Here is a 5,095-nt window from a genome sequence, read left to right on the forward strand (position 1 = left end):
TTTTATAGAATCCAGTTATCCAATGTTCACATTCATGGTTCACTTTTAGCCAAAACAAGAGGTGAGTCCATGTGATGTTGCAACGCAAGAAATGCAGGAAGAGTGGGCTTTGGTTCAAACGACACTAGCTGCAGTACAATAAGGACGTGCGAAACGACGGAAGTGCATAAGCCAAGCTACAACTCAAACAGTAAACGACATCATCCAAACATAACAGCAATATAAAACGGCAACAAGAAAGCTGCTTAAACGATGTGAACAGAAAACGCAGAAATAGCATAATAAAGCGCAGCAAGCCAAACTGGAAGGAGCTAAATGCAAAACGCAGCGAGACCGTACACAGCAACACCAGCACAAAACGACAGCTACATCGAGCTCACTTCCAAGCATAAACGACGTGAAGCTACAGCACGACGCACCAAAACAAATAAATTAAACGCAATGCAGGTGAATGAAAAATGCAGCATCCGAGTAGATTGAAAACACAGAAACGACAGCAAGTGAAATCAACTTCCATTTCAAACTCTATATAAACACCAGAATAGAGTGAAGTTGGGGCTTCTTCTTGAATCTTCGGAGAACGTGTTTTCATTCAACTTTTACCGTCTTCATATTCCTGCAGTGCGTAACGCTTCACAAAAGCAGAAACAGAAAAGAGGAAGTAGGAATCCGTGATAGGAGGAAGGAGACGTTGAGATCGAATTCGTGGTTCGCGTGCGATTCATCACCTTCATCTTCTCTGCGACACTGCAACCAACGAGTTTTTCACTGTAACACACTGAGAGTTCTCCGTTAGTACGCATCGAGATCTAGAGCAATAACACATTACAAAAGATAAAGAAGAAGAGCGAACGTAGTGAGCGGAAGCTTCTCATTACCGGATTTGAAGCCTCCGGATTTCTGTTCTGTAATTTTCGTCCATCAATTCCGTTAGAGCGGCGTATCCAAAGGTAATCACGACTTCATCGTTTTGCTCTGAATTTGTTACGGTTGTGTAAGGTTTGAATTCTGTTTGCGTGTTTAGGGAGGAATTGGGAGAGATTGGCGAAGGTTTTGTAATCGAGAGTGTGAGACTGTTACACCTCCCTGCGTTTGGGCCTGGTAAATCCCAACATAAGGCCCATTCTGCTGCATTTTTTTGATTAGTCCATTTCCTTGTTTTTTTGTTGGTTACTATTAGATTAGTAGTTAATTAGGAAATAAGTAGATTAAAATTAGAATAGGAATATTAGTGATATTTTTTAGAGTTAATTGTTTAGAATTAATTGTTTTAGAATTAACTTTTGATAATAGTTGTAGAATTATTTTGATATTTGTTTAATTCTAGAATTTATTTTTTGTTAATTGTTTATTTTAGACATTTGTTTAGATTTAATATTTGATTGCAATTCTCTTGTTATTCTTTTTTGATCTTGATTAACATCTAATATCTAACACTTTACAATTCCGCATCTAACTTTTAATTTCCGTACCTAACCTTTTACATTTCGCATCTAACTTCTAACATTTATTTCTTGTCATTTACTTTGATTTGCTCCTTTTATTTGCATATTCACATCATCACTCACTTCATCTTAAAATGGATTTAAAAATGGTTAAGACTTAAAAAATACAATAATTCCCAAGCATGGAAAGAACATTGGGAAAGGACTTAGGGACTCATTAAGACCCTTGCAAAAGACTTTGGACAAACTTTCAACCCGAACATGGAAATGAGCATTCAAGACTCAAGAAGAATTGTAATCTTTTATGCGATTTCTAGTTTAGGACACTATGCACACACAAGGCTTTCTCTTGGGCTACCTGACAATGAGACCTTTTATTTCTTGCACTCCTTTGTACTTTACATGTACCCCCTCCCCTTTTGCATGTATGCTTTTACTTGCTTTCTTTATTATTGATTACTAGCTATCTGTTAGACATCAGGAGCGATCACTATTTCACAATCAATAAACAAACCCTTGATCCAACGTCAAACGTTCTTTTCTTAAATCAAACTCAAAAACACAATAAATGGTGATTAGGATTGTATGTCACGAGCCTTAAGTGATAAAGAAGGGATGAGAATGGAGCTTTCCTACACTCGTTCTGAATGTTTCGAACACAAGACGTTTGGCTTGGTAGTTCGAGGTATTCACCTTTATCCATAGTCTTTAGTGCAATCCGAAATCAATAACACATTTCTCAAAACCTAAAAACAACTTCAACTCATTCAAACCTTTTGTTTGGTCCTTAGGGAAACACAATCAAAAATCCTTCTTCAAGGTAATAAAATCAACAAAACAAACATTTTAAACCCACGAACTACGGGGATCTGATTTCTCACTTAAACAAGTGAGCATACGTAGGCACGAGGACCTAATCCTTGGCGAGCACACCAATTTAAAATCTACCTCCACTCTGCAAACCTTTGGCAAACAAACATTCGATAAACAACATCCACGTAAGCGCAAACATCCTAGATGGTTCCCGTGGAGTACCATGGATGTGAGGGGTGCTAATACATTCCCCTTGCATAACCGACTTCCGAACCTGTTCGTGGTTGCAATGACCATTCTTTGGGATTTTTTTCGATATTTTCCCTTTCCTTTGGAATAAATAAAAATCGATGACGACTCTGTATTTTTCGCGTAGCGACACATACAACCGCCTCTTACCTCACAATGGTTGATCAAATGTGGTGGTATCCTTTTTCTAATTGTTGTGAAATGGTTTTTCCGTAGTAATGGACATTGGTAATTGGCTTAGAGGTATGTTGCAAGTGTTCTTCAAGACTTGCGACTGACACCTCACATTAACGTGAGATGTTATGTTGCACCACAACCAAAATCGAACTGGAAGGTTGCTAAAAAAACCAATTGCTCCTTGTTAAAACCAAATTCTCAATGAAAATTTATGGAGCACCGGTCTATATGTTTTTGGATCCTATTTTTTTCAAAAATACTAGTATATAATAAAAGAGTATGTCATCAATGTTGTGCTAAAATTATTTACCAAAGGATGGATAATATCAGGCTTCAATGCAAACACTATCACGTTCATCCCTAAAATCCATAATATGGATACTCTTAATCATTTCAGGCCAATTATAATGGTCAATTTCAAATACAAGATTATTTCTAACTTTCTTGCAAACAGACTAACCTTCATCATGTCAGAAATCATTTATAGAGAACAAATAGGCTTTATTAAAAGTAGGAGAACCAAGGATTGTATTTGTCCTATCTTTGAGTCCATACATATGTTGCGTAACAAATCCCATGGAGGTAACCTTGCTATTAAGACTGACACTACCAAGACTTTTGACACATTTGTGTTCATTTTTTTTTTTGAAAGTCTTAAAACCATTTTATTTTAGGTATACTTTCTGTAACCTAATATTTGTCATTCTTTATTCTGCAAAGCTTTCTATTTCAATTAATATAAATCAAGAAGGATACTTTTCTCTATGTATCAGGTGTCATACAAAGACACCCGTTGTACCCTCTTCTCTTTTGTGTTGTTGAAGAAGTTCTCTGCAGAGGAATCACTAAGATGACAAACTCTAATCAACTTGCTCTTAGTAAATGCACCAAATCCATGCATGTCCTTTCACACATCTTTTGTATTGACGATGTTATGATTTTTACAAAGGAATATTTTCTAATATCTAGGATTTAACAACTTTCTTCAACATATATAAATAGATTTCTATCCAAGGAATCAACCCCCAAAAATCAACTATTTTTGGAGGCTTACTGACTCATGATAAATTAGTTCAAATAACCAACTCTCTAATATTAATATCGGTAGTCTTCCTTTTTCCTACCTAAGACCCCCTATATTTAAAGGTAAACAAAATAATTCCATATTCAAACCATCATTGATAGCGTCAAAATCAAACCGACTGCATGGAAGACATTTATCATATCCTTTATTGGCAAATCACAATTTATAAAAAGTGTGATTCACAACATTCTAACCTATTCCATAATGATTTATCTTTGTTATGCTAATCTATTCAAATATTTAATTATGAGTAAATTTTTATGGATGTGGGGGCCTAAATTAGAGAAAAATTGTCATATTGGCCTGGAAAACCATTTTCACTTTTGTGGCAGATTATGGCTTGAGGCTTAAGTCATTAACCAGACTCAATAATGCAACAATTTTTAAAACTGAGCTAGACCATACCTGATTCCGACAACCAATTGGATCGTTTCCTTAAGAGTGGGGTGATGAGAGGCAACAACTTTATTGTATATCACATTTTCTCTTCAATTTGGAGTAGTCTAACTGTTCAAATTCAAACATCGAGAAAGAATACTAGTTGGTTAGTTGGTAATGGTGTCAACATAAATTACTGGCTCCATGATTAACATGATGGATCATTGGATGATATCATAAATATCTCTTCCTAATGGCATAAGGAGCTCAATTTAATTGTAAGTGGCCTCATTATGAATTACAACAGGCATGTGCTTAGAGATCTGCGAATGTTATTTCCCAACCGATAGAACCATACAAAGCAATCTACTACTTCTATTAAGCATAAAGATGATTAATTTCTATGTAAACACACCAAATCATGGGATCTTATCCTAAAATACACATGTATTTTATTTTCTCTTGTAGGTCAATTAAAGGCATGGGCTAAGATAATTTAGAGTACTATTATTGTTGTTCCTTTTGGATTTGTAGCATTTTGCAAAACAACAACACGGAGAAGTGTTAAAGTTTACCAAGATGATTCAAGATGATTTTATAGTGAATAAAGGACACATGTTAGACGCGATGTCACATCATGTGTGTACGACACATGGGTCTTGCTCAATAGGCCAGTTTGCTGCATTTTGGAACGAAATTTATATTGAAGATTCAATTAGATTTTACTGCTTTTATTTAGCAATATGATTATATGATTTGTTGGACAATTGTGAAGATCAAATCAAGTTTAAATGTGATTTAAATTTAAATTTGAATTAAACTAAATTCATATCTTTCTGTTGGAGATATTTATGGAACAAATAATATCTAACTGATTATGCAAAGATTCTAGACGAAGCTAAAGCAAAGATCCAAGGAGAAAAATCCCTAATACTTTTGCTATATAAAG

General features: G+C 35.1%; 1 long non-coding RNA gene across 1 annotated transcript; it reads right to left on the reverse strand.

The window, feature by feature from the left end:
• Window positions 1-448: 448 nt before the first annotated feature.
• Window positions 449-1,128, reverse strand: LOC127121508 (uncharacterized). Its single transcript, XR_007803472.1, has 2 exons — window positions 879-1,128; window positions 449-778 (listed from the first exon to the last, which is right to left on the reverse strand). It is a non-coding gene; the product is annotated as an uncharacterized LOC127121508 (long non-coding RNA).
• Window positions 1,129-5,095: the final 3,967 nt, after the last annotated feature.

The sequence above is a fragment of the Lathyrus oleraceus genome, chromosome 2 (genome assembly GCF_024323335.1).
Source record: "Lathyrus oleraceus cultivar Zhongwan6 chromosome 2, CAAS_Psat_ZW6_1.0, whole genome shotgun sequence".
NCBI lineage: Eukaryota > Viridiplantae > Streptophyta > Magnoliopsida > Fabales > Fabaceae > Lathyrus > Lathyrus oleraceus.